The following is a 10,000-nucleotide window of genomic DNA, read 5'->3' as shown; positions in this document are numbered from 1 at the left end:
TTTCACATACAGTCGAACATCGTATCTCTGCATTTATGCAATACAAAATAAACCACCATTGCATAGAAATAATGCAACATATCACAGCAACATATTCAAAATGAGCTACAAATCTACAAACAAAAGAAACCCGAGAAATCACTTCTTAAACCAACCCACAATTCTTCTGCACACAGGCGGGATCAAAGGAGCGTAGCCTCTATTCTGCACATTATAATTTGGGAAATACACACTTAGCATGATGAAAGAAGAGAGACATTGCTGCGTTCATATCAATGGTGGACAAATTCAGATCATCACTTAGTTTGGGACACGAAAGCAATAAGCGGTCACGCAAATAAAACTGAAAAAGACCGGGTGTGCTAGATAGCGAAGAAAATAATATATATATATATATATATATATATATATATATATATATATATATATACATATATATATATATATATATATATGTATGTATCTATCTATATCTATATATCTATATCTATATATATCTATATATATATACATATATATATGTATGTATATATATATATATCTATATCTATATATATCTATATATATATACATATATATATATTTATATATATATATACAGATATATATATATATATATATATATATATATATATATATAGGCACATCTCGGCTTACGTCGTTTCAACTTACGTCGTTTTCGAAGATGCGTCGGTTTTCAAAAATAAGATATGGAATAGGCTTGCTTTAGGAGCGGATATTCGACTCTAGACCATTTGCAGGCGATAAACCAACTAATTGAAAAAAAAAGACAGAATACAATATACCTCTCTATTTAGCTTTTGTAGATTACGAAGGCCTTTGACTCGGTAGAACAAATAGCAAAACTAAACTCGTTACGCAAGCAGGGTACAAACAAACAGATCATAAGAATTTTAGAAAATATTTATGCGAAAGGTAGCGCTATAACTCGACTACATAAAGATACAAAAAATATCAAGATCGAGAAAGGAGTACGGATAGGCGATGCAATTTCACTCAAATTGTTTACAGCTTGTTTGGAAGAAATTTTCAGAAGGTTTAGTTGGGAAGAGAAAGGTTTGAAAATTAATGGCGAATATTTGAACCACCTAAGATTTGCGGATGACATTATTGTTATTTCAGAAAGAGCAGAAGACTTGCAAAATATGCTGAGTGATCTGAACAAGGAAGGCCTCAAAGTAGGTTTAAAGATGAATAAGAGTAAAACCAAAATAATGTTTAACACGAAAGTTCAAAGTAAAGAGATTATAATCGATGGTGAGTCTTGAAGAAGTTGAAGGTTATAATTATTTAGGTCAGATGGTGAAAGTGACGAAAGATCATGATAATGAAATAAAAAGACGTATTGCAATTGGTTGGAAAGTGTTTGGTAGATATAATAAAATCCTGAGAGGCTCTCTACCTTCATGTTTGAAACGTAAAGTTTACAATCAATGCATTCTGCCAGCAATAATCTACGGGTGTGAAACTTGGAAACTGACGAAGGCGATGGAAACAAAGCTAAGGACTGCACAGAGGAGAATGGAGACATCAATGATGGAAATAACAATGAGAGACCGAAAGAGAGCAAGCTGGGTGAGAGAGCAGACTCGAGTGAAAGATATTGTGGATGCGGTAAAAGAGAGGAAGTGGAATTGGACAGGTAAGCTAGTACGAACGACTGATGAGCGATGGAGCAAATGTGTAAATGAGTGAACGCCGCGAGATGGGAAGCGTGAAAAAAGGAGACCAGACAGAAGGTGGAGAGATGAGACTGAGAAGTTTGCAGGAGAGACGTGGCAGAGGTTGGCACGGTCGTGTGAATCATGGAATCTATGAAGGAGGCCTTTGTTCAGCAGTGGACTTAGAATGGCCGATTTTATTTTATTTATGTATGTGTATATATATATATATATATATATATATATATATATATATATAATATACATATGTATATATATATACATATGTATATATATATACATATGTATATATATATATGTATCAATATATATATGTATATCTATATCTATAAGTACATATATATCTGTATTTATATATGAAGGACTATTACACAGGACGTGCGCACCCAGATCCCTGGGTCCGCCTAGCGGAGGCCATTGCTTTCTTTGTAACATAACATTTTCTATTGGGCAAATAAATCAAAACTAGAAACCTAACATTGTATATAGGACAAATATATCAACTATTGACTTATTCAATGCAGTATAAGTTAATATAAACTTTTATAGTGAAATGAGAAACTATTTTAAGGCACTGTTATGCTTTGAAATGCCAATTTTAGTCGGACTTAACAGGTATTATTGTATGAGGTTTGTGGACACCAGGGTTGGAGATTTTTTTTTATCTTAAAAAAAAAAAAAAAAAAAAAAAAAAAAAAAATATATATATATATATATACTGTATATATATATATATATATATATATATATATATATATATATATATTTAAATTTAAATCAGATTTATTTGATTTAAATAGATTTTTTTTTACAGATTTTAAATATTGTGGGATTGCTATCTGATATGTGATCTGATTGCTAAAAGACATATTTAGCATATCAATACAAGGAGCAGTGTTATATAGACTTGCCATAAGTATACAAGGAACGGTATAAGCCTACATGTAGTATATATCACTGTGCAGCCCACAACAAGTTTCAACAAGATTCTTGTTGAAACTTGTTCTAGGTAAGCAGCTTCTCACTGAATCAGTTGCTGCTTTGGAATCAACCAGGAAGGATGTCTTCTGGACCTGGCAGAGTGGTTCCTTCAGGCAGAAAAAATGATCCTGTCTGGAATTATTTTGAAAAACTACCAACAACTTCTGGCAAGGGGTACCGAGCTAAATGCTAAGACTGCAGCTAGGAACTACAGGGCATTGTGTCAAGATTAAAATCTCACAGAGATAAATGACAAGATCAGCCACAGCATACAGAAGAAGAAATTGATGACCCAGGTAAATAATTTTACTTATATTGTGTGCATTTCTCCCTTTTCATACGCAAATATATAAATTTGGTGAACAATGGAGAACATGTGCAATAGAAATGTGAAGGCCTAAAGAGATGATACTTCAACTTCATTACTTCTAAATTTGGGTAATGACTATATCACTATAATATATTGTATCCACACAACTTTGGGGCCTAGATGATTGTTATTCATTTCATTCAACATTGTGTAATATATTTCATAGGTTCCATTGGAATTCAGCCCACATGAGATTCAGCCCAAAGGGATTTAGCCTAACCTAAACCAACTAACCCATTATTTTTAGTGAATTTAAAAGTGGACTGAATCCTGTGTGGGCTGAATTCCAAGCCCGCCTATTTCATATCCTGATAATTATTTCCAAATAATTTAGTGGCTTGTGTGAATATGATCATTATCTAAAAAAATAACTACTGTACTCAAAAGTAGTCTAAATCACACTGTATTCATTCATTTATTTTGTCATTTATAGATTATGCAATACGCTAAAATTGTCTGTTTCCATTTCAGGATCTGTATCAACAGCTTCAATCCCTTCATCATCGGCTCCACTTGAATTATCTGCAAACCTGACTCCACCATTAAAAAGGTCACTATCAGACTCCTCCACAGGCGCCACTTCTGCTAAATAATTTTCATCTAAAAGAAAGTCATCAACATCTCTGGACAGATTTATCATAAAAACTTCAGCCTCTCGAAAGGAAAATCTCGACAAAGAAGTTGCAAGAATTATATTTGCTACAAATTCACCATTTCGTCTTGTTCAGCATCCTCAGTTTCTCAAGATGGTTCAGAACCTAAGGCCAGGTTATATTCCTCCATCCAGAAAAGATATTGCTGATAAGTACTTGGATCTTGTGTATGAAAAGGAACATAGAAAGTGTGCAGATGACCTGAATAATGAAACTGTATGTCTTTCAATTGATGGGTGGTCTATCATCCATAATGAGCCCATAATATGTCACTCTAACAACATCCACTGGTCAGATTTATTTAGTTGATACAATAGACACATCAGGGAAACCTCACACTGCTGAATATCTTCTACATCTTGTACAAAATTCGATCAAGAAGGCTGAACAAGATTTTGGTTGTCACATTGGAAGTGTTGTGACAGACAATGCAGCAAATGTCATCAAGATGAGAAAAGTCTTGGAGGAATCGAGTGAACCTGAGCATACCGTCCTCACATACGGATGTGTAGCACACCTACTATATCTACTGGCTCATGACCTTGAGATTGATAATGTAAAACAAAATGTGGTCCATGTAGTTAAAGATCTTAGAAATAATCATTATGCTGCTTCAAAGTATCGACAGGAAGGTGGTTAGTGTCTAGTCATGCCCCAGGACACAATGTGGAACACAATGTCAGACTGTTTCAAGGCCTATATAAATAATTGGCCAATTCTGATGAAGATCTGTGAAGTCAACAGGAAAGCTATTGATACTGAAGTAAGAAACAAAGTATCAAATTTAGGCCTAAAACGTTCGGCTGAGGAATTACTGGATCGATTGCAGCCAATAACAAAGGCTCTAGATGAGGTACAGAGTGACAAGTGCGCTATTGCTCAAGCGGTAGATGTTTGGAAGAAATTACTTGGCCATTTCACAAACAATAATCAAGCTGAAAAACTGGTGAAAAAAAATTGAACAGTTTATCACCAAAGCTGACATACTTGCCAACATGCTTCATCCAACACTTCCAGGAAAAATGCTCCAGTGCAGATGAGGTGAATATTACTATGGAGTATGCCAATGAGAAATATACAACCCTTGTTCCTGTCATTATGAGGTTTCAGGCAAAAATCACCTTTCCAGGCGTCCAAGTTTACTGAGTCTGTGACCAAGAGCCTGACAGGTATTGAGTGGTGGGATTCACATACAGCCATGTTGGATAGTGATATTCTGTTATCAGTACGTGAACTCCTAACTGCAGTAGCCTCATCATCAGGAGTTGAAAGAGTTTTCTCCTCCTATGAACTTGTACACACAAAATTAAGGAACCGCCTCGGTAATGAGAAGGCAGCCAAATTGGTCTTCCTTTTCAAGACAATGAACTCAAATGTAATTAATGATTAATGTAAATAATGAATTTTTTTTTTAAAAGATAAAAAAAAAAAAAAAAAAAAAAAAAAATCGCCAACCCTGGTGTCCAATAGCCTCATACAATAATACATGTTAAGTCCGGCTAAAATTGGCATTTCAAAGCATAACAGTGCCTTAAAAATAGTTTCTCATTTCACTATAGAATTTTATATTAACTTATACTGCATTGAATAAGTCAATAGTTGATATATTTGTCCTATCTACAATGTTGGGTTTCTAGTTTTGATATATTTGTCCAATATAAAATGTTAGGTTACAAAGAAAGCAATGGCCTCCGCTAGCGGACCCAGGGATCTGGGTGCGCACGTCCTGTGTAATAGTAGTCCTTGATATATATATACATATATATATATATATATATATATATATATATATATATATATATATATATATATATATATGCTAATAAGAACACGGGTACGTGTGTTCACTTATGCAAAGTAGACCACTTGGAAAAAGAAACTAACGAAGCAGAGCGCTTTCGTATATTACATCTTCAGTGCAAAAAGTACATAGTGATAGGAATACATAGACAATATATACATGATACAAAGGAACAAGGACAGTTTGAATAAGCGTAGCGACCAATTACCCCCTGGAGAGCGGAAGGTCATTGTCAATTATCTTACGTATTGACATTGCCAAATTAGAAGTGAAAGAAGCTTTTAGAATCAAAAGGGTCAAATGGCATATTTTTCAACAAACTATACCATCCATTGATAAGGAAGTGCTTTTAGACTATTGCTTCTGCAATATGAGATCCATTTGTGACCGTCTTGCCAAGAAATTAAAAAATAAGTTACAACAACTTATTGATAATAGTGATTGGACCAAACATGCTAACAGTGAGTTTGTAGTTAATCTTTCTGACAAAATTCTTAATACTAATGAGAAAACAGCTTTAGGATATGGACTTAGTTTTGCCAACAATTCAAATCCAACAAATTTTGTCAGCATTGGTAAAGCTTTCTGTAATTTAAAGAACCATGATTTATCAGTTGAAGATTTCAATATTTGTAAAGGAATTGTTTATGGTGCTTTATCACAAGAGGTTGTTCCTAATTGCCCAGAACGTTTTCAGAAGGCAATTATTAGTCTTAAAAAAGATAATCATTTACATTTCACTAAAGCAGATAAATCTAGTGCAGTTGTTATTTTAAACAAGGTTGATTATCTTAGAAAAATGAATGATTTATTAGATGATAACAATACTTACACACTTCTTAACAAAAATCCTACAGAAGCAGTTAATAGTTTTTATAATAAGAAATTAAAAGAACTGCTTCATAAGAATAGAGACCTCTTACAGAAATTCATTTCAATTAGTCCCCCTTTGCCACATATGTATGGTCTCATTAAGACTCATAAATGTAACAACCCCGCTAGACCTATTGTTTCGTCAATTGGTTCCGCTTCTTACAAGCTTTCCAAATGGCTAGTTACTATCCTTAGCCCTTTAGTAGGTACAATCTCTTCTTCTCATGTTACAAACACTTCTGATTTAATAGACAAACTCCATAATATTAAACCTAATTATAAGTTTACATTGGTTAGTTTTGATATAGTCAGTTTATTCACAAAAGTTCCCATAAATGATTTATTATTTTACCTTCAAGATGAACTTAATAAACATGTTCTTCCATTGCCATCATCTACATTGATTGAACTAATTAAATTATGTGTCAAAGATTGTAAGTTTCAATTCAATGGTAATTTCTATTCCCAAAAATTCGGCATGAGTATGGGAAACCCTTTATCCCCAGTGTTAAGTAATTTATACATGGAATTTTTTTAAACTAAAATATTACGCACAATCTTCCCTCCTAACATCCCTTGGCTTAGGTATATTGATGACATTTTATGTCTTTGGCCAGAAGAAAAAACTGTCCATAATTTTTTAACTAAGTTGAATACCCTTGTTGATTCTATTAAATTTACTTTAGAAATTGAGAAAAATTGTACCTTACCTTTCTTAGATTGCACTATCCTACGTCATGACAATAGCCTTAATTTTAAAGTATATCGTAAACCAACCAATGTAAGTTCATATATTCATTATTCTTCTTCTCATCCAAATAATATTAAACGTACAGTATTTGCCTCAATGTATTTAAGAGCTTTTCGTATTTGTAGTCCTGAATTTATTGATGAAGAAATCAGAAATGTTTTTAACATTGGGCTAGAATTAAAATACCCTAAGCAATTCCTTGATATTGCTTACAATTTTGCAAGGAAATAATTTTTAACTCCTCAGCCTAAATCACCTTTCAATTATCATAATGTTTTAATTTTACCATTTCAAGAAAATTTGTTAAGTATCACAGAATTATTAAAAAGATTTAACGTAAAGGTAGTTTTTAAACATGATAGTACAGTAAAACATAAACTCATCAACAATAGTATTGAAATTAAAAAAGGATGCATTTATAAAATTCCTTGCAAAATGTGTAATCAATTTTACATAGGTCAAACTGCCAAACCCTTAAACATCAGAATTGAACAACACAAGAAATTTTTTAGGGATGGCAATCATTCTAGTGGTATATTCAAGCATATTGATTTAAATAATCATCCAGTTGATTGGGGTAATGCCCAGGCAATCTATTATACCAACAACATAATAGCAAGAAATGTAATAGAGTGCAGTTTGATTCATACCACCACTAATCAAAATACATAAAGGCTTGTACAAACTTGATAATTTCATTTGTCAAGAAATTAGTAAGATAATATCAGGTAAAATGTGACCCAACGAATTGACCTAATGTCGCCCTATATCATTAGTAGAAACAGTGACCCTTGGCGACTGTGACCTGATGTCGCCCCACCATCGTAAGATAATTGACAATGACCTTCCGCTCTCCAGGGGGTAATTGGTCGCTACGCTTATTCAAACTGTCCTTGTTCCTTTGTATCATGTATATATTGTCTATGTATTCCTATCACTATGTACTTTTTGCACTGAAGATGTAATATACGAAAGCGCTCTGCTTCGTTAGTTTCTTTTTCCAAGTGGTCTACTTTGCATATATATATATATATATATATATATATATATATATATATATATATATATATATATATATATATATATATGTATTTATATATATATATATATATATGTATGTATATATATATACATATATATATATGTATATATAAAGTTTACCAATGCATTTCTAATCTGCATTAGAAATAAATTATTACACACAATTACCGGGTACTGCAGATGAAGGTTATTCTTAGGCTCAATGTTTTTATCCATACATGGAGTAATTAGTTCTGATTTAAGAAACACTATGTTGTCCGACATCACGATAAAAACCTTTATAATCAGCTTGGGTTAAGTAGTTGTAAGATAATTTTGAGATAGTAGAAATTAAAACAATAACGTCATCAAATCATTTTGCTATTGCAAATGGAAATGGAAAACAATAACGTCATCAAATCATTTTGCTATTGCAAATGGAAATGGAAAACATAAAGGAATCGGCATTACCATAATCTAAATGAATTTATAAAACATGTATTGTTGTTCCAGTTGTAGATACAATATATATCTATAACTCTCTTACAGAAAAAAATACAATGGAAATATTTTGAAAGTTGAAGAAGCAGATAGTGTTCAGGAACTGATACTGAGAAAGTTGAAAATAAATTGAGATGTCAAAATGAGGTTGAACCGTAAGTAGCGGGATGATATGCGAAGTGAACGTAGTTATAGTGTGCGAGCTGTTTGGGTGTCCTACGTTTGGACAGGTAGGAAAGAAGTTGCCATTTATTCGAAGATACTGAAGCATGTAACTGGTAGTGGATATACCACTATTATTTGGACTTCATGGCAAAATTATAAAGTTTATTCATTTGTTTTTCGAAAGTAAACGGGACGATATTTGAAGACGACGTCAGGATGGGACGAGTATAAATATGTTCCATCCACCAGTTGCTCGTCAGTGGAACGGAGGAAGCAGCAAGGAAAGGTTCTCACGGTCTCATCGCAGTACGACACCACTACCACGGTGAGTTTTAAATTTGTAACCGTACTCGGTTTAGGCCTAACGCAACATGATTTCATCATAATCAAAGTTTCTTGCTACTGTTAAAAGAATAAAACTATGAAATCAATGTTTACTACAAGCCTGAGCTTCGATAATGGTATTTCTTTAGCGAGATGAAAGGAACGCGCATGCCACTAACAGATGTCGGGTATTGATCTTGCCTTCTGCAAATATTGCTGTTCCTGATTATCAATTTGCCTGTCTGAAACTGTAATAGAGTTGGATTGAAGACATTAATATTGACAGTAAACTAAGAAATACAGACAGCTGTACGTAATTGTTTAAAATTATTTTGTTTATTTTTTTCTTGTCAGTCACACCGTGTATATTTACTAGATAGTGGTAACGATGGATGCAAAAATTGACATGAGAATCGAGTGTATTCAGGGGAAACAAAAGCTACCGTACTTGCAGACAACCTTGGAAAACAAACAGCGGGGTGGGGCGCTTCCAATCAGCAGAATTGTATGGCTGAAAGAAAGGAAGTAAAGAAGTGTGCGTGGGTGGGGGAGAGGCATTGCGTATGCCGTTGTCGTTGAGATGAATATGCATTGCAAGAAAATTGTAAAGATTGTGGAGGTCGATGTTATCTTTTCCCGTGCATACGGTTAATAGGTGTCGATGCCTTATCTGCAGCCCTGCGGGGATTGATTTGACACATGAATGAATCTAAACCAACATTTCCCAAATTGGGGGAAATTTCCTTCGGGGGGGGGGGGGTTGAAGCTACCAAGGGGAAATAATTGTTCTGTCTACTAGCAATAAAAAAAAAAAAAAAAAATCTCGGATGGATTTTCTCATGCCCGAGAAAGACGGAG

At 33.5% G+C, this 10,000-nt stretch overlaps 1 protein-coding gene across 1 annotated transcript in view; it reads left to right on the top strand.

Moving 5' to 3' along the window:
- Positions 1-8,986: 8,986 nt before the first annotated feature.
- The window catches only part of LOC143029732 (uncharacterized), a 39,699-nt gene continuing 38,685 nt past the window's right edge, over positions 8,987-10,000 (top strand). Inside the window, exon 1 of the mRNA XM_076192608.1 lies at positions 8,987-9,143. The gene's annotated coding sequence lies outside the window, so the exon portion shown is untranslated. The remainder of the gene's footprint in view (positions 9,144-10,000) is intronic.

This window comes from Oratosquilla oratoria, chromosome 11 (genome assembly GCF_046742065.1).
Source record: "Oratosquilla oratoria isolate Oo_2021 chromosome 11, ASM4674206v1, whole genome shotgun sequence".
Classification (NCBI taxonomy): domain Eukaryota; kingdom Metazoa; phylum Arthropoda; class Malacostraca; order Stomatopoda; family Squillidae; genus Oratosquilla; species Oratosquilla oratoria.
The sequence above is the reverse complement of the archived record's forward strand: the minus strand, read 5'-3'. Positions and strand labels throughout refer to the sequence as shown.